Genomic DNA, 21,418 nt, shown 5'->3' with positions numbered 1-21,418 from the left:
CAGACCAGTTGAGTGGACTCTTTTTCTTCGAGAGAAATTGAAACGTATGAAAGTACAATATCAGTTGGGCTGAAAGTCACAACGGCATAGCATATTCGACGCAATGGCCGATTTTCAAGCCACCCATTGGTGCGATATAATTAATTATTGTTATGTGACAGAACGTTGAAATAATTCAAATCCATCTCCATAATTACAATTTTAGAGATGTCCATAATTACAATTTTAGAGATGTCCATCTATGTCATGAACGTAGGATGGGCTTGGATTATGCTTTAAACTGATTTTGTTAGGTTGAGAGTTTGGGTTTTTTTTGGCAAGGAAACATATGAATGGTTTAAGATTTAAAGTTATTTGGTAATGGAAAACTTTTTTTCTAAGCATGATTTGTTAGTATTTTTAGGTGGTTTAGTTTTTATTAAATAATAGTGATGGTTTGGTTTTCTTTGAATAATAGTGATAAGTTAGTGTGCATCTAGTAATAGTTGTCCTATTTCTAATTTGACAACTAAATTATGATAAATTTTATCATTGTATTAAAAAAAATCATGTAAGAAAATTACTTAGATATTTTATAAATATCAAATTTTCCTATATGCATATTGCTATAATATAAAGATTTAATTTAATCATTTAATTTAATAGTGTTTATTTTTATTGTTTTTTTAAGTGATTTGATAAATTTTCCTTTCATAAACCGGGGAAACCATTATTGAATTATAGGTTGAGTAGTACAAAGTTGGGTTGTGATAATAAGAATGAATGCAACTAGGAAGGTATGGTATAAATAGAGATTATAAAAAATTAAAAATAAGGAAAACACACTAACTAGATGAAGGAGATTATCGTCTTTGGTATACGCTAAATTATGGTGGTTGAAACGAATGTAATGAATGAATGGGAGATGATATATGAGTAGTGCAAGGTTGGTATTGATGATAAGAATTAGTGCAAGGAGATTATCGTCTTTGGTATACGCTAAATTATGGTGGTTGAAACGAATGTAATGAATGAATGGTAGATGACATATGAGTAGTGCAAGGTTGGTATTGATGATAAGAATTAGTGCTAAGGTTGGTATGGATGATAAGAATTAATGCAACTTGTAAGATATGGTATGAAGGGAGATTATAGAGATTAATAAATAATAATGTCACAATGTTTTAAATGAGGGAAATGATGGTGTTTTGTATAAAGTAAATCATTGTAGTTGAAATGAAGGCAATGAATATGGTAGATGGTAAAGTAAATCAGGTTAAATCAATATGAATGGAGATCTATAGGCTTTATAAGTTTGATCATTATGTATGATGCAATTTAATTAATAAAAATAGGATGGAAATGAAGGGTATGATTGAGTGATAGGACTTTTCATTTTAAATGGTATGATTGGATCGATGTATGAATAGCTATTTTTATAATTCAACGAGTTAAAATATGAAAAGGAAATTATAATTTGAATATTAAAATAATACATTATGAAAATGAAGCTTACTCATAGTCCAATAGCTAAGTTTCATTCTGGATAGAGATTACAAGTTGAAGAAGAAAATGTTTCAGTAACTAGAGTCCCATGCACAATAATATTTATTCATTAAAGTTATTATAATATGTAATTATCTTATTTTAAGGAACCAATGAAACACAATCAATCAATTTTTATTGCTATAGTTCTTATGAAGTGGATTCCTCAAGGTACATTTATGCCAACTTGTTTGTGGTTAAATGTGTTTTTTTTTTTTTAAGCTTTTTTATTTCTTATTTTACATTTATAAAAAAATCATTAGTACCTAATTCTATTATTATATTCATAAAAAAATTAACAAAAAAATTGTTATAATTTACAAAACATATCAAGGTTCAATACCATAGTTATTTGAATGCTATGAAGGCAAAAAGAAATTATCTTAATTTGAATCCTCTAATTAAAGAAGATACAGGAAGGTGGACAATTTCTTTCAAAGGAACCCAATATTATAGTAGTAAAGAGATGAAAGAAATATTCTCAAGATCTGGCTATTGGAGAGGAACAAGTACACAAACTAAAATGAATCATAGGTCGCAGTATTAAATAAGGACATTATTAGGACTTGGATGTCTTTGAATACATTTTATATTGTCATAAACATGTTGGAGTTGGATTTGCACAAGAACACTATCATTGTGGTTAATGTAATGATGCCTAAGAAACATGAACAAAGGCTACCTCACATGTCATGTTTTGAATTTGAAGGAGATGAACATGAGAAGACGTCAAACTAAGGAAACTAAAGATGGAGAAAGTAGATTGTTGTAAAAATTAGGCACCATTCAAAGTGGAGGAAAAGATACACATGAAGCAATATGTAGGTGAGATCAATGCCTTCAAATTCAGTCAAGAGTTACAACAATTGGAAGTCTACTTCCTTGTGTATTAAATGAGTGCACCACAAACAATTTATTTTACCTATTTAAATGTGGAAGGTCGTGCTTTAACATAGTGTGAGAGTGATGTGGTCATTCAAAGACTCAAACATGAAATACCATTGACTCGTAGTAATAATTTGAAATACATTATTAAGTTAGATACTTACCCTATTGTATATGAGTAGAAATAAAAGGCTAAACTAGTTCTATCTTATGAAAAGTGAAGGATAGACATGTGTAATATTACACCATAAAATTTCTCAAGAGAGAAATTCATTTGGGTATTTTGCTCAAAATCCCAAAAATATTTATTATATATTTGGGGGCACTTACATATCCATATTTTAAAATAGTTTTGTTCAAGCTTAATACATTACAAGGATAAGAAGAATACATTTTTCAATGCACCAAAAACAACTGAATAACAAGGGAATTCGAAACCATGCTAGAAAAAGAAGAAGTAGTAGAATGCAAGGAAGAAGATGAAAAATACTACCTAACAAAACCCATATTCTAAACCCCACCACAAACCCCATGATATTGATGGGAACTTAAAGTACAGATGTTAGAGGTTGCATCTAGAACATCATCCAAAGCACCATAAGAATGCTTTATTAGCAGCGAAACATGGAAACTAGATCAAGAGAAGTTCCAATTTTGATATAAGGATAGCTTGTACATCAACTCACAAAGAAGTAAGCCTAAGTAATTTTCCTATTGAAAAGGAAAGGAAGATTTTTAATACATTCCATTTAAATTTTAACTCAAGAATATAAAGGTTGATTGTCACTTTTATTTAGGTGTGCAACCAAATTGGTATCAATCTAGCTAGCATAAAATCCTATATTTGAAGTCTATGACCATCCCCAACCTTATCCTCTAATATGAATATCTCAAGGTATGGAATTGAGAGTCACTGAGTAGTGCATGTTTGGATCTTCTCTTCAGTTATGAACCACATAATTGTATGAGCTTGTTACCAATATAATATCACTTTATTTATGAGGGGTGGTACTTGTGAGTTAAAACATGTACATGAAAGTTGATGTTTTCAAACAAAGGAAACCCACTACTACTTGGTAAACGATGGGAAAACTTTCATTCTCAACACTTACAAAGGAAAATCAAAGTTCTCTTTGATAAGTATGTGCTAGGAAAAAATACTAATAAAAAAACCAAGATTGTTTTATTGCTCTTGAAAGAGAATCACAAAAATAAGGGTAAAATATAGGTTGAAGGATCCTTAGAAGGATGTAATAAAGAGTAGAAGAACCAATTGTAAAACTTGCAAAAGCATAAAAGGAAGTGTTTCAAGAACCCAAAGGTCTTCCCATGAAGATGGAATTTTAACATGAAATTCAATTGCTATGTGAACCTCTATTGCCTAACATTGGATTGTATTGTTACATTATTGATAGTCATTGTAAAATGATAATTGTAGTAGTCATTAGAGAAAAGATTCATAATGAAAATACCTTTACCTTATGGGTCTATTAGCCCCCATATTTTCCTGTGCAACTATATGGTTAAGAGCCAAGTATATTTCATGAAGATGGTAGAAGGACAAATTTAATAGAGGTTAGAAATATGTTTTAAAAGGATCAAAGTCCACTTTTAGAGGTAGAGGCATTTTAGAAGTGTATTCATTAGTTTGAGGAAAATTGTTACTTTTAGTAGTTTTTCCTATTTTCTAGGAGCCTGAGTTTGGAAGTACATAGGTTAGAGGTGATTACATATTTGGTATCTTTGCAAGGTCATTGTGCTAATGATATTTTTTCAAGGGACATGTGAGATACTATTATTTTCGTAATTATGGTTTTAAGGCTCATATGATGATTTTGAGCATATTTTTGGATTTCTTGTAGAAAATCAAATATGATTAGCTTGCATTCATTGATATGCAAGATAATACTATTTTGAGTAGTGTCTATTTTTAGGCATGCTATAGTTAGAAATGTTACCCCAACATTTTTCTTCATTTTTCATCTTTCATATTTCATAGGGATCATATTGTTATTTTAGCATGTCTATTATTGGTAGGTGAAGGAACTATGCTTTTGGTTCCAATGTGACATATGGCAACATCATTGTTAGACGCAGGATCCCCAAAGGGAAGTTTTGGGGCTTAAAGCCCAGATTTTCGTCAAAAGATGTAAATCCGATGTAAAGACTCCGCATTTTGTGGGTGCGGAGCGCGAAGTCTGTATATGAGCCATAGGGTTGTCTGCCCTTAATTTTGTAATGTAATGTCAGCTATTGAATAAATAGAGCGAGGCTCTAAGTTATAAAGAAATCAATGGAATAGAAGCATAGCGGAGTATCTAAAGTGTAAGGTCTAGTTTTAGGTCGTAGAGTAGGAGAAGGATCTGCAGCTGAGTGTGGAGAGGCCTAGTAGTCCACATCTGAGTGCATGGACCCCTGCAGCTGAGTGCGCAAGGAGGGTCAGGTCTATAACCATTGAAGCATTAATAAAGAGAAGATTTGAATCAATTCTATGTATCTATTTCATGTTTTTATGCTTTGAGTATATTGGGTATGAATTGCATTTTCATTGTTTATATGGTGCGTGAACTTATATGATTGTGTTGATTAAGAAAATGTGAGATAAGTATCTGTTTACACAAATATAACTAACAATTGCAAGAAGATAACAAGATCCATGGTGTAACTTGGGGAAATAGCTTAGATTACTGCCATAAGCAACGTGAAAGCACCTCAACCCCTGGTGAGGGTTGCGTGAAGGCGATTATAACAGATCGCGAAGGTATTGCAGGTCAAGATAGTGCGCGAGGCAACCTTCATGAAGGTATTCGCAGTTAGACTAAATCGACCCCTTAGACATCTCGAGGGTGTGGAAAATTGGTTCCAGCATCACCCCATACTGCTTTAGGTGAGACTTCAATCCACGCACCGTGAGCTATTGCCGAAAGGGCCAGTAGTGTAGGGATTTGTTTAGCTAATTAAATCCGAACCTGGGTCAGGCCCCAGCAAGCCAACAAATGGTTCCATTGCCAGGACCAGAATCTGCATAGAAATGTCTAATGTCGTATCATTGGAATCCAACTAAGAAGGAATTGAAGGTTGGTTGGACACGAGAATTCACAAGTTCGCGGCACAAGAGAAAAGGAATCCACGACTAACAAAAGAAGAGTGGTTAGATTGCTACCTATACACAGAGATCCACGAAATATTCTTCGCATCTTTCCCTATTGAGCTGTAAGAGTGGATTGCGAAGCTAGCAGATAGCTAAGGAAGGTGGAAACTCTACGGTCCTATTGTGTGGACCCCAGAGTTGGTGCACAACCTAGAAGCATTGGAAGATAAGATCACATGCACTGTTGATCAATAGCTCGATCAGATTATAGGAGGATTCATTATTGAGTTCACCGTAAACACTTTAGTTAGGTATAGTGAGGCAGAGCGATGCTTCCTCAAAGGACCACGAGGTAAGTATGTAAAGTCTCTGAATACTTGGATTAAAATGTTATTGTGTGAAAAGAGGCTATGTAATTACCTTGATGTTTGGACCTACGCGAAGCAGAAAAACCTATAGAAACGAAGGAAGTAAGGGACCAAAGAATAGCGCTTTGATCTCACCTCCGCGAGGGGACGAGGAAGAGCTCACGAAGGTCTCTCCACGAAGTGCGATCCATTTGATAAGGCAGTGGATTCTGCGCATACAAACTCCACCCACCCTGCCACCAGCTTCACCACCATCACCTCCATCTTCACCCGTACCACCTCTACCACCACCACGATTCAATATGGAAAGCACAATAAAGTTGCATGTGTTCAAGGGATTAGGAAATGAAGATCTGGACCAGTTTTGGTTCGTGGTAAGATTCGTATGGGAAGCGTAGGCAGTTACAGATGATAATATAAAGAAAGAAACATTGGTCAGCACTCTTCAGGATCGCGCGCTGACTTGGTATATTAAGCGTTCTAATGACAATCCGAATGCAGGAATCACAAATATCCAAATTACACTAAATAAGGAATTTAGCAGGTCGAAGTCAAAAGCGCAGTCGATCATTAGATTCAAAGAGATCACAATGCTACCAGGCAAGATTCCTTGGGAGCTGGATCAGAGGCTGAAGTGCACGATTCACGAAGCTAATATGAATTTTACAGATAGACAACAACGTGAATGGTTTGTAGCATCGCTAACGCCACATCTGAGGAGTGCGTTGTCGCAACAAAAGTTAACGACTCTGGCAAAGGCCATAGAGATCGTGATGAGGCTTCATGAGACCCCAATGTAAGATCCTAACTTGGGAGTTTAGCAGATCCACGTGCATTTGAAAAACTTATGCCTTAAGATGCAAAGTTTGAAATAGGACCAGACATCTCAACCAAAAGTGCGCGAAGAGGTGTAGTGTGTAAAATGAAAGGTTCAAGTCACGATAATAACCACTACCCGGTATTCACAAATTACCTCGCGGGAGGAGGACCGATTTCATTAAGACCTGAAGTGCAAGCAGGACCTAGCTCGGTGTCTGCTTTGTGGTTCGTGATTTGTTAAATAGGTGGAAAGCATGCTACAGACAATTTCCATTTGTTACAGAAGTACACATAGAATACGCAACAGTTGTTCTATAATTTCTGTAGGTCGGTTGGACACGATGAGCGCACTTTTAGAAGTTATGAGCTGATGATGGATAGAAATCCCACCTACAGAGTTCAGGCCGAAACGCGGCCCCTAGACCAGAACGCAAGAGTGGCATGAGCAGGATTTCAGGGGCGCGGACGAGGCTAAGGTGGAGGAGGACCTAGAAGAGGTTGCGAACAGTTGATATGCTACAATTGTGGAGGGCTAGGACATTATGCCCGTGATTGTACAAACCCAACGCGTCCATCGTGTCTGCACTATACCTTGTTTGATCATGATACAGAGGATTGTCCTACGCTGATAACTAGGATATGCGACAAGGGAGCGCCACCACCTTCCCCGACTCAGAAATTGCAGATGATGAGGTCTGAGCTGCGCGAGGAAGATCTAAATGTGAACATCGTGCTCCGAAGTGGCATTACAATAGGAGACGACAAAGGCAAACAACCCGAAGATAGTGCTTGGGTTCGCAAAGCTCCGGCGAAACAAGTGGAGTTTGATTTGGAGCGCGCTCGAGAAACCTTTATGGAAGCTAAGAAGAGCTTTGTTGGTGTCTCCACTTCAGGAAGCAAAGATAGATTGGAGCTGGAGATGGACCCATCTATGCTTACGACGTTCTTGGAAACATGCATGAAATTACTGCGCGACAGTAAGGCTATAAAAGGATTACAGGAACCCATTAACAGATGCATTGGGACCGCGCCAGGAGAACCGCACGTAGTCCGGAAGATTAGAAAGCATAGGACAAGGATGAGGAGAGAAATAAGGTTAACCGTACAAATTGGAGAATATGAGATGGACCAAGTAATTCTAGATTTAGGATCAGATGCGAACGTTCTGCCAAAGTAGACATAGGAGCGCATGGGGAGACCTACGCTGCAATGGTCTCCCATTTAGCTACGAATGGAGAACCAACAAAAGATAATACCTATGGGGAGATTGTAGGGAATTAATATGGATATTGAGGGAGTGAGCACGCTAGCAGACTTTGAAGTAATAGAGATTGTTGATGACAACAATCCCTACCCTACGCTCTTAAGAATTGATTGGGCCACTGACATGAACGGGGTGATTAGTTTGAAGAAGCGCAAGATGATTTTTGAGAAGGAGTCTGTGCGTGTAGTTATACCTTTGGACCCTGCTGAAGGATCACACTATACAGAGCCGATGTGTGACTATGAAAGTGACAATGATTTGGACTGCATCTACAAAATAACCGTGCGAGAGAAAGATTGGGTAAATCCCACTGTGGACAAATGAATCTCATGGGAATGTGAAAGCTCTTGTACGTCATATTTTGATGACGAGATAGAGAGATGGCAGAACCAGTTACACGAGGTAACCATGCTGAACTGTAATATGATGACAAGATCACTGCACTGCGTGTCGATGGAAGTGAGGGATCTGCCTATTTATGATGGGTTAGGTGAGGTAGATACTTTCCTAGATAGGTTTGAAAGGGAGGTGCTGGAAAAGAAACATTTACATTCCTTGAATTGGGTACTGCACACTACGCCCGCGAGGTGGTGGGGTACACACAAAGGAAGCTTTGACGACTGGCGTGAGTGTAGGAAGATGATGTGCACACAGTTTGGGAAGCCTAGAGTACGATTGACAGATAAATATTATGGGCAAGATTATCCGCGCATGCATCTGGCTAAGTGGACGCGGGCCTATGGGGAAAAGCCACAGTCTGAGTGAGTGCACCTTTATGTCAAACCCTAGATGTTATACCAATGAACTGGTATATAGAAACAGAGGTCCGCCACGGGATGAGTGAATGGGATGTTTAGCACAAAGGATTCGTGATGATCTTAAATTTTGAGGATGGCTGGGATAGTATTAATGAAGAGCTATAGGAAGTAAAAGCGGCCATATTTAGAATTCCACGGGAGTCGGTACAGTTGATTTAGCCTAGCTGGGCTACACATATAAGTTGCATGCTGGAGTGTTATAATGTAACTTCTAAGGAAGAGGAGGAAGATCCGCAGAAAATTAATATTCCTGAAACAAAAGGCCAGTGCGAGGTTCAAGGACCACAAATTGAAAATCCTGACATAACCACGTCGATGAAGACTAAGCAGGTGAATATTGGTACGGAGGAGGAGCCTAAATTCACGAAGATTAGGGATTATAGGGATGACGTGGTGGTGTACAAGGTCGCCGAACTACTCCACAAATATCATGACTTATTCCCGACCAAGTTTACGGACTTAAAAGGAATAATCAAGGACTTAGTGGTAATGAGGATTACATTAAAACCTAATGAAAAGCCAGTCAAGCAGAGACCATATCTCCTAAATCCGAAATACAAGGAAAAGGTTTACATAGAATTAGACAAGATGCTCACGGCAGGCATCATTGAGCCTGTGGAGGAATCTGATTAGGTAAGCTCGATGGTGGTACAAGAAAAGAAGCAGAAGGATGAAACAAGAATATGTGTGGATCTCCGAAAATTGAACGATGCATGTGTACATGATCCATTCCCTACTCCGTTCACAGATGAGGTGTTGGACAATGTAGGTGGTCAAGAAGCATATTCTTTCACTGATGGGTTCTCAAGGTACCACCAGATCAGGATTGCACTGGAGGATAGGAGCAAGATGACCTTCACGACGGAGTGGGGTTGCTTTCAATACAATGTCATGCTGTTTGGATTGAAGAACCCGTTGCTATCTTTTCGCGCGTAGTTGTTGCGGCATTCAGGGAATATATCCATACATTTTTGGAGGTCTATTTTGATGACTGGACTGCATTTGGGCTAGTTAGGTGCTATGTAGTAAACCTGCGCTTAATGCTGGATACATGCCAAAGATACCAAACTGTCCTCAACCTCAAGAAATGTATGTTCCTCGTTCCTTTTGGGAACCTGTTGGGGCATGTGGTTTGTAAACAAGGGCTAATGGTGGACCCTGTGAAAATTGCGGTGATTCTGAATTTGGAAGCACTGCGCAGTGTGAAACAACTGTGTGCTACCTTGGGACATATTGGGTACTACAAAAAGTTTATCAAGAGTTACGCCCAGATCACCGCGCCGATGGAAAAACTACTGAAGAAGGATGTCACGTTCTGCTGGGACGATGACTGTAAGAAAAGCCTAGATATATTGAAGGAGAAGATGGTTACTGCGCCGATTCTTGTCTTCCCAAATTGGAAGAAAGAATTTCATGTTCATGTTGATGCGTCGTGTATAGCGCTGGGGGCAGTACTCACACAAAATGGTGGAGAAGGCTTGGATCACCCTATAGCGTTCGCGAGTCACAAACTATCCAAAGTAGAAAAGAACTATTCCACCACTAAATGCGAGGGGCTGGCTATGGTGTATGCGCTACAGAAATATCGAGACTATTGACTAGGAGGACACTTCAAGATGCATACAGATCATTCTACACTGAAATACTTAGTCAATAAGCCTGTGTTGGGGGGCGCATATGCAAGTGGCTTTTATTGTTCCAAGAATATGATTTTGAATTTGTTGTGAAGCCTGGGTAGCTAAATGCGGGACCTGATCACCCGTCATGCATTGAGACAAGGCAGGAACCTACTAGCTTGGAGGAAGGACTACCTGACACAGCTTTTCGCTATGCACGTAGTAGACAGACATTTTGAAGATGTAATTCACCTTCTAACAATTGGAACTGCGCTAGAAGGTTACTCTGTCCAAAAGAAGAAGGAACTAGTGGTGTGCATGATAGATTTTTCTATCATTGTGGGGCATTTATACAAGATGGGGAATGATGAGATACTGCAAAGGTATGTACTAGAGTTTGAATGAAGTAGCATCCTCGCAGACACTCATGGGGGCCCCGCGGGAGGTCATTATGTAGGGAGAGCAACCGTGGAGAAGATTCTCCACGCAGGGTTGTGGTGGTCGACCCTTCATCAGGATTCAAAAGCACATTGCAAGGCATGTGATGTATGTTAAAGAATGGGTAAGCCATCGCGGAGGGACGAGATGCCTTTGAATCCGCAAATGATGTTGCAGCCCTTCGAAAAGAGGAAGATCGACTTTGTAGGACCTATAAAACCGCAATGAAAGACATGCACGAGATATATTATTACTGCGATAGAATACCTGATGCATTGGGTAGAAGCACAACCAAAAAAAGATTGCACGACCGCGATGACCGCAAAATTTCTATTTGAACATGTACTGACATGATTCAGTTGTCCAAATATCTTGATGAGCGATCGTGGTACATATTTCCTAAATGAAAGGATCAACGTGTTGATGGAAGAGTTTTAAGTGGATCATCAAAAAACCACATTGTATCACCCACAGGATAACGGGACCATAGAGGTGTTTAACAAGGTATTGGAGATTGTGCTGACAAAATTATGAAATTTTTAGTGAAGTGATTGGGACCTGCGCATACCCGCAGTATTATGGGCTTATAGGACAACGTGAAAGACACTGATGGGACAAACGTCTTTTAGGTTGGTCTATGGAGTGGAAGCCATAATGCCAATGGAGTATATCGTGCCTACTCTATGTATAGCGGCACTCACAGGTCTAACGGACCGTGGAACCTTGGAGGAAAGGCTCGCGCAATTGGAAGAGCTTGAAGAAGAACGATTTTTGGTTGGATTCCATCAGCAGGTATAGAAGCAGCGCGAAAAGGCTTGGCACAATCGACATATCAAGCTACACACTTTTAAGGTGAATGATTTGGTATTACTATACGATATAAAGTTTGATAAATTCCTAGGGAATCTCCAAATGCATTGGATGGGACCATATGTTATTAAGGGAATCATAGATGGTGGTGCGATGCAGTTGATGAAGTTAAATGGCGAACTCTTTCCAGGAAAAGTAAATGGTAGTTGGTTGAAGTAGTATACAGGTGGTCTGGCCACCTGACTAGCTGCGAGAAGCATAGTCTTAGTGCTCTAGGTAGCTAAAAGGAGGCACGGGACTATAAACTACTCTGCTTGAGGGTTGCGCGATGTCAAGACTATGTGAAGTAGCGAGGTGGCATAGGGTGTGTAACAGCACAAGGGTAGTTGCGCTGCTGCGTAGGTTGGCTGGAAAGTGACCGTTGCAGCCACTATTCAGGATGTGATGCTTGGTTTGAGACCAAATGGAGTGGGCGACAGGCATTTAAGGCAAACTTTATGGGATAGATTTGGGAAAATCCACCACCAAGGGAGCATTAATGGACCGGATTTTGGGGGAACGGTCAAATTCAAATTCAAAAGGAACTATAAATTGCAAAGGGGTGCCCATCAAATAAAACTTGTCCATTTGAGAATTGAGTTGTTGTGCACCCTCAGATTCAGGAACTTTGATCTGTTAAATCCTTTGAAATCGAAGGCATTATTTGAGCACCTACCTAGACTATTGAGAGATTTGTGGAACAGCAGTATGACCATGCCAGAGGAAGCCATGGATATCAGAGAGATGACCACTGAAGAGGCTGTGTAGGCCATGACGATAGGAGACACCCCAAAAATCACTGGGATAGTTGCAAAAATCCCTAAATCAGAATGCACACCGAGGCCCAAGAAAGACAAGTAGCGTATGGTATCGGTGCGCATGTCCCCTAAAAACCCGCTTAGAACTAAATTGACCATGGAAGAAAAGGGGAAGGCGATTAATTTGGAAGCTGATGAGGAGGAGGAAGACCTTGAGGAAATCCTAGTAGAAGAGGAAGAGGATGAATAAATGGAGGAGGAAACCCCGGGTGTGGACCTTCTGACCAGGTTTCTCGTGTATGTTCCTCCGCGGAAGGGGAAAGCAAGGGTGCCTGAGGACCTAAATGAGAGCAAAATCTCTCTGCAGACTCCGCTGCTCCCTGATGATATCATTTTTGAAGGAGTGCACTTAGGATGGGTATCGGTTCTAAAGTTTGAAGATTGGGATCTCGCGGACCATGAGAAATTCCCACACTTGGTAACCACGCAGCTAATGCGGCCAAAGAAAAACATAGTGGTGAGAGTCATAGAGGTGGAGTCATACAAGTGGTTGCGCGGAGTTGAGAAAGTAGGGTTGTTAAAACTGCTATGGGTACCGCATTACCATCGCACCCCAGTAACTATTTTTGTCATCTCGCAGCGGCTCTACCTAGTGCATGATGGGTGTTTGTGGCTGGAGGAGCCCATTCCCATCACGAACCCACCTAATCCATAGAATTACCTAACTCCCTTGCAAGGGGGATGACCCAGTGGATATTTCGGAGGGTAAGAGTAATGATCTGGCATCGTGAAGGCCATGAAGAAAAAATTCAAGTTGGAGAAGAAGAAGAGGGGGTATGCGATCTCGAGTATCAATAATAATGAGGTCAGAGTCACAACACTGATACTAGCTGGCAAGGTTATGTAGAAGTGTCACACGGATGAGGTGCCCACACTGGTGATTGCACTTGCCGCGCAGTGCGCAGAGGGGGTCCAGTTTAACTGGTCAGAGTACTTGTGCAAGGAGTTCTTGGAAAATTGTTGCGAGGCACAGGAATAGGGGAAGACTTTCCACTATGCGTGGCTTCTGCTATCCATAGTGCTGGTGGCTTGGGAATTGCTTGAGGACAACCAGTTCCCCACGATTGTGAAGGATCTTCTGGAGGTAGTGAAGTATGCTTCGCTATGAGCAGCTAAAGACACACAAAGGATCAAAGACAACAAGATATTCTGGGTATTCATGGAGATGAACATCAGAATGGGGATTAACTGTATGCTGCGGTTATCGCCCACTATCTACAACATCCTGCAGAGCTTCGTGGAGTTCAAGGTGGATTTCCATCACATATATATTCAGGTATGCAAGGACCCCGTGAAGAAATGGAACGAGCTCCCCTACCTAGCCACGGACGATGTCATATTTGCCGTGCTTGAGTCATGGTCGTCGAAGTGGTACGCTCTAGCCAGCTCTGCGGTGGAAGAAGATAAGTTTGCTGCGCAAAGAAAGAAGGAGGAGGCAAAATTGTGGATGTTGTAGTTTATAGAGAAAAGAAGGAACGAAGCAGTAGCAGCCAAGGCACAATAGGAACGGGATGCTGCGAAGGAAACAACATAGAAGGAGCACGAGGGCCAAAAGTCACCCTCACCTGAATAGGAGCCCGAAAGAGAAGAAGGTTGCGTGGACACACAGACAACATCCACACAACTAAAGCGACAGCGCCCGAGAGAGCAGGTGGGATAGCGGAAGAAGTCAAAATACTCTAAGACTTATTTTGACCCGATCACCCTCACTAAGGGGGATCTACATGATATAGGGGAGATAGTGTGCAAAGTCACCATGGAGGCCCTCCAGCAGTTTTAAAATCAGATGGCGTTGGGGGCCCTCTGGGCACAAATACAGGAGTTGCAGGTGCGCACTCCTCAGGCTGGTACTCTGTCGACTAGCCTTGCAATAGGCATGACCGCAGCTGAAGAAATTTTGCATGCCCGCATAACCAACACTATAGTGCTTCCAGAAGGGGCACTTGTTACTAAAAATGAGGCCAACGGGCCTATGGTTAGTACATTGAAGGGAGTTGGGATAAACATGGCTATGCTCTTGCGGGAGATGCTCTATGTTCTGCAAGATGGAGTGACTACAAAACTGTGGGCGAGGGAGAATCACGCACTCCAGGTGATGAGCGAGCAATAGATTAATATGGAACAACTCCACCTATAGAGCGATGAGGTTGTCACATAGAACAGACAACTAGTACAGGTGGTCGATGAAGCCTACCAGATGGTCCTTGAGTTGGCCATCCCAACAGAGGAACCAGCAGAGGCCCAGAGATTAGCAGCAGGGGTGCACGAGGTGAAAGAAGAGATGGATAAGGTTCAGTTGGAGCTTAACCTTTAGATAGCTAAGCTACAATTGAAGGCGTTGCCTTCAACTCCACCAGAATTGAAAGAGCAGCGCGCCAATGCCATTACAGTAGGAATAGTGGAGATCAGCAGTGCAGTGAAGGACTGCACCAAACTTTTTGAAGAATCGTTCGAGGTCCTCACCACTTTGCAGGAGGAACCACACATACAGTACCTAGAAACAGAGGTGCGCGAGTTGCAGCAATAGTATGATGACATAAAAGGGACCGCACAGATGGTGGCCCTTACACAAAGGCTCACGCAGATGTAGCAGGAAAAAGTGCTCAAGGAGTAGGTAGATGTTGCACAACATAAGGAAGTTGTATTGAAGGTGGGCCTACAACCATGGATCGATGAGGCGTTCATCATTACAACCTCAATTGAAGCCAAGCTTGTGCAGATGCAGGGAATGTAGGAACATGTGCAGGGCAGCAGTTCAACCACAACAATCTCCAAACAACGCGTCTAGGAAGTACAACAGGCAACTGCTCAGTGTGCTTTCGATCTTCCAGTGGTCCAGGCAGAGTTAGGTGGTCTTTGCGTGAAGATCTCCACACTGACAAAGTGACTCAAGGGCAAGTTATGATTTTTATGTTGGGGGGCTATTGGGTGCGTGATCCCACACTGGAAGTTTTTGGGCTTAAAGCCCAGATTTTGGTCAAAAGATGTAAGTCTGATGTAAAGACTATGCATTTTGTGGGCGCGGAGTGTGAAGTTTGTATATGAGTCATAGTGTTATCCGCCCTTAATTTTGTAATGTAATGTCGGCTTTAGATATCTACCCATGGTCTGCATACCATGGGATTGTATAAATAGATCGAGGCTCTAAGTTGTAAAGCAATCAATTAATGATCATGGAATAGAAGCATAGAGGAGTATTTGAAGTGTAAGGTCTAGTTTTAGGCCGTAGAGAAGGAGAAGGCTCTGCAGCTGAGTGCGAGAGGTCTAGTAGTCTGTAGCTGAGTGCGCGGACCCCTGTAGCTGAGTGCACAGGGATATTCTAGTTTGTAACCATTGAAGCATTAATAAAGAGAAGCTTTGCATCAATTCTGTGTATCTATTTCCTGTTTTTATGCTTTGAGTATATTGGGTATGAATTGCATTTTCACTGTTTATATGGTGCGCGAACTTATAAGATTGTGTTGATTAAAAAATGTGAGATAAGTATCTGTTTACACAAAGATAATTAACAATTGCAAGAAGATAAGCAAGATTTGTGGTGTAACTTGGGGAAATATATTAGATTGCTACCATAAGCAGTGTGAAAGCACCTCAGCCCTTGGTGAGGGTTGTGTGAAGGCAGTTATAATAGACCAGGAAGGTATCGCAGGTTAGGATAGTGCGCGAGGCGACCTGTGCAAAGGTATTCACAGTTGGACTAAATCGATCCCTCAGACATCTTAAGGGTCTGGAAACTTGGTTCCAGTATCCCCCCATATTGCTTCGGGTGAGACTTCAGTCAGCGCACTGTGGGCTATTGCCGAAAGGGCCAGTAGTGTAGGGATTTGTTTGGCTAATTAACTCCAAACATGGGTCAGGCCCCAAAAATCCAACAATCATTCTCAAGCAAATGCTAGGTGATTCATTATCTTAGTGAAACCTTAGGCAACTTCCTCTTTCAAGGAAACCTCAGGCATCTCCTTTGGGAAATTTGGTAATGAGATAAAATTGGTTGTATGTGTTGGTTCTATTTCAATGGGTGGATCATAAATTATATTTGGCAAAGAAGGGTGCCTACGTCAATGGGTTCCTTCTTGCTAACTTCGGAAATCAAGGAATGAATATTTTTAGAGAAGGTAAGCTCATAGGTTAGTGTGGATGAGAAAGGAAATTTTATTATTGTGAAAAAAAAAATGGAAATTCTATTTAAGGAAAAGTTCACCTATCTTGAGTTAAGTCAACATCAAATGGAGAATTTAGGGGGAACTCATGAGATGATTATTTTAGAGTTTGACCTCATTTTAGTGGGAGTTTTGAAGATATTTATGGTTGTTACATGGTAAATTTTAGTAGTTTACTTCACTTATGATAACCACTTAATAATAAATATTCTTTTTCATGAGAATGCCACCCATTTTTTACAATTGAGATAGTTACATAAGTATGGTGAGTGTTTAGGTAGATATTTTTTAGTGAGAAGTCAAACTTTTTTCTTCCATCGACTCTTTATTTTCTCACCTCCTATACCCTACGTAGTGCATAATATTACAACCATCCTTGTATTTTATCTCTATGATGTAGATAATGTTTTCACTCACATAGTGATAGAGTTTGACTATATAGTTTATTCCCATCATTTTGAATTTAATGGTTCAATAGTCTTATTTTCTGTAGTGGTGTGGTTGGCCTTAGTGCCTTTACTTTTATTGCATTGATCATTTAAAGAACATGTTCATATTATTTCCTTCTTTGATATTTAGTGGTGTGAACTGGAATTCTCTCACATTATTTAAGTATAAACATTGTTATGTGTTTGGTTGCTTACATGCATATCAAGCATAGTTAAATTTCATGTGTTGACATTTCATACTAACCACATATATTTTTTTTATTGGTTTCCAATGCATGAACACTACGAATGTCACCCTGTGATGAGAAAAGAACCAATATGAATGAATGAGTAATTGGTGGTGACCTTGATCTAATTACTCAGATTTGTTGCTTAGGTTTGCTTAGTGTAGATCCAAGTGATAATAGGGTCATCAATCGTTATTTTTCCCAATAAGGATGAAAATTGGAGTATGTTCATTAACTACAATGCACTAAACAAGATCACCATAGAACCAATACCCATTTCCTTGAATTAATCATATATTACATCAATTGCAGGAAGCAGATTACTTCACTAAGATAGAACTTAAGTCCAAATACCACCAAGTGCAAATTAAATAATAAGGCACTTGAGGGAATAAGTTGAAAACACGACAAGGTCACTATGAATCATTAGTTATGCCTTTTGGTTTATGTAATGAATGCACCATCCACTTTTATACATCTAATAAATAGTGCACTTATCCATTTATTGATTCTTTTATAATAGTATCTCCAAAGATGACACATTAATCTTCAATAGCATAATGGAAGAGCACGTTTCTCATCTGAGGAAGGTATTGTGAGAACTAAATATATACCAACTATTGTAAAATATCAATAAATATGAGATTACTAAATAGTCCTTTGTTTTCCTTGGGCATGTGATCAATGGAGGTGAGTTGAAGATATATTTAATGAAGATTGAGACCATCAACAAATGGCCCATAACTACTCATGTGAAAAAATTGAGAAGCTTCATTAAGGTGAAACAATAACTAAGAAGATTCAATGCATGCTTTTCAACAATTGTTTCCCCACTCTATGCAATCACAACAAATGGTGAAAATTTTAATTAGGGGAGAAAATAGTATATTTCTTTTGAAGAATTAAAAGATATGATCACCAAGGCCTTAATTTTGGTAATACATAATTTGTTGTAGTGATTTGAAATAAAGATTTATGAAAATAGGTGTGCCATGGGGATGTCATTATCTAGAGAGGAAGACCCATCAACTATCACTCTAAATTGTTTGATGGATTTGTTTCAGAATACCCCATACATGATCAAGAAATTTATACACTTTTAATGCAAGTTTTGAAGAAATGGAAGCACTATCTACTAGATAAATATATTTTCATCCATGTCGACAACCAATCTCTTGATCATTTCCTAAGACATATCAAATTGCAGTCACGATAGGCATTACAAGTGGATAGGATTTCATCAACAATTCTGTTTCTTTATCAAGTATGAGATGGGTATCATGAAGAGTGTTTATTTTATCTAGATCATTCATGGAAAATGTCTCATATATTGGAACTATAATGAAGCTTAAACCATTTTCTCAATAAGTTTAGGAGGAAAAGTATGTCAATAGTGGCACCTTTGGAGGTGTATATCAATAGATTATGAATAAAACAATAGCTTATCTTGAAGAAAAGGAATACCATCTCCAAGGAAGATTGTTGCACAAGTTGGGAAAGCTTTTAATCTCATAGAATGTATGGATTTGACTCATTTGAGAAGCTAACATTTCTAAACATATTGGGACATTTTTGGTGTTGAAAAACCATGGAGATATGTTTATTTTCTAAGGATGTAAGAGTAGGATTCAAATTTCATATGAGGTTATTTGTTTTGCAGTGGTAGCAAACCCAATAATAGGAATCTTAGATTCCATATTCCCTCGGTAGTTCTTAGAAAGCAATGGAATAATATTTCTATAGATTTGATTGAGGAGTTCCAATGATAAAACAATGCCACAATTTCTTATTTGTATTTGTAACTCCCCCAGACACCTAATTGAGGTACACTACTTCTCAACTCTACCTTTGATACCATAAGTTATGAATTTCTTCAAACTTAGTTGATAAAGATCTCTCCAATGTCAAATGTTATAAGCTCATGGGTTAGTGTGGATGAGAAAGGAAATTTCCTCAAATGAAAGTATCCTCATGGGTTAGTGTGGATGAGAAAGGAAATTTTATTATTGTGCAGAAAAAAAATAATATATATATATATATATATATATATATATATGGAAATTTTATTTAAGGAAAAGCACACCTATCTTGAGTTAAGCAACATCACATGGAGAATTTAGGGGGAATGCATGAGATGATTATTTTAGAGTTTAACCTCATCTTAGTGGGAGTTTTGAAGATATCTATGGTTGTTATGTGGTAAATTTTAGAATTTTACTTCACTTATGATAACCACTTAATAAATGCTTTTTATTTTGCATGAGAAGGTCACCCATTTTTTGGAATTGAGAAAGTTACATAAGTATGGTGAGTGTTTAGGTAGAAATTTTTCAGTGAGAAGCCAAAATTTTATCTTTCGTCGACTCTTTATTTTCTCACCTCTTATATTCTACGTAGTGCATAATAATGCAACCATTCTTGTATTTTATCCCTATGATGCAAACAATGTTTTCACTGACATAGTAATAGAGTTTGACTATATATTTTCTTCACATCATTTTGATTCAATGGTTCAATGGTCTTGTTTTATGTAGTGGTGTAGGTGGCTTTGATGCCTTTACTTCTGTTACATTTATCATTTAAAGAACATATTCATATTATTTCCTTCTTTGATATTTAGCGGTCTGAATTGGAATTATCTCACACTATTTAAGTATAAACATTGTTATGTCTTTGGTTGCTTACATGCATACCAAATAGTTACTACATGTGTTGATATTTCATACTAACCACATATATTCTTGTTATTGGTTACCAATGCATGAACACTATGAATGTCACCCTGTGATGAGAAAAGAACCAGTATGAACGAATGAGTAATTAGTGGTGACCTTGGTCTAATTACGCAAAGTTGTTGCTTAGGTTTGAGTAGTGTAGATCCAAGTGATAATAAGGTCGCCAATTGTTCTTGTGCCCAAGAAGGATGAAAATTGGAGAATGTACATTAACTACAATGCACTAAACAAGATCACCATAGAACCAATACCCATTTCCTTGAATTAATGACCTATTACATCAATTGCAAGAAGCAAAGTACTTCACCTGGCTAGAACTTAAGTCCAAATACCACCAAGTGCAACTTAAAAAATAAGGCACTTGAGAGAATAAGTTGAAAACATGATAAGCTCACTATTAATGGTTAGTTACACCTTTCGGTTTATGTAATGCACCATCCACTTTTATACATCTAATAAATAGTGCACTTATCCATTTATTGATTTGTTTGTAATAGTATCTCCAAAGATGACAATTAATCTTCAATACCATATGGGAAGAGCATGTTTCTCATTTGAGGAAGGTATTGTAAGCACTAAATATATACCAACTATTGGAAAATATGAATAAATATGAGTTTACTAAATTGTCTTTTTTTTCCTTGGACATGTGATCAATGGAGGTGAGTTGAAGATAGATTTAGTTAAGATTGAGGCCATAAAAAAATGGTCTATAACTACTCATGTGAAAAAAGTGAGAAGCTTCATTAAGGTGAAACAATAACCGAGAAGATTCATTGCATGCTTTTTAGCAATTGTTTCCCCACTCTATGCAACCACATCTTATGGTGAAAATTTTAATTAGAGGAGAAAATAATGTATTTCTTTTGAAGAATTAAAAGTGATGATCACCAAGGCCACAATTTTGGTAATACATAATTTATAGTAGTGATTTGAAATAAAGACTAATGAAAATAGGTATGCCATGTGGATGTCATTATATAGGGAGGAAGACCCATCAACTATAGCTATAAAGTGTTTGATGGAGTTGTTTCAAAATACCCCACACATGATCAAGATATTTATGCACTTTTAATGCAAGTTTTGAAGAAATGGAAGCACTATCTACTAAATAAAAATATTTTCATCCACATATACTACCAAGTTCTTGATCATTTCCTAAGACATACCAAATTGTAGTAGGAGAGGAATTACAAGTGGATAGGATTCCATCAACAATTTTGTTTTTCATCAAATATAAGATGGGAATCACTAAGAAAATAGTGTGTATGTTGTCTAGATCGTCCATGGAAAAGATCTCATCTATTGGAACTATAATGAAGCTTAAACCATTTTCTCACTAAGTTTAGGAGGAAAA

The sequence above is a fragment of the Pinus tabuliformis genome, chromosome 2_2 (assembly GCF_031772625.1).
Source record: "Pinus tabuliformis cultivar Carrire ecotype Pingquan chromosome 2_2, CPIR1, whole genome shotgun sequence".
Lineage (NCBI taxonomy): Eukaryota > Viridiplantae > Streptophyta > Pinopsida > Pinales > Pinaceae > Pinus > Pinus tabuliformis.
This window is presented reverse-complemented; position numbering follows the sequence as displayed.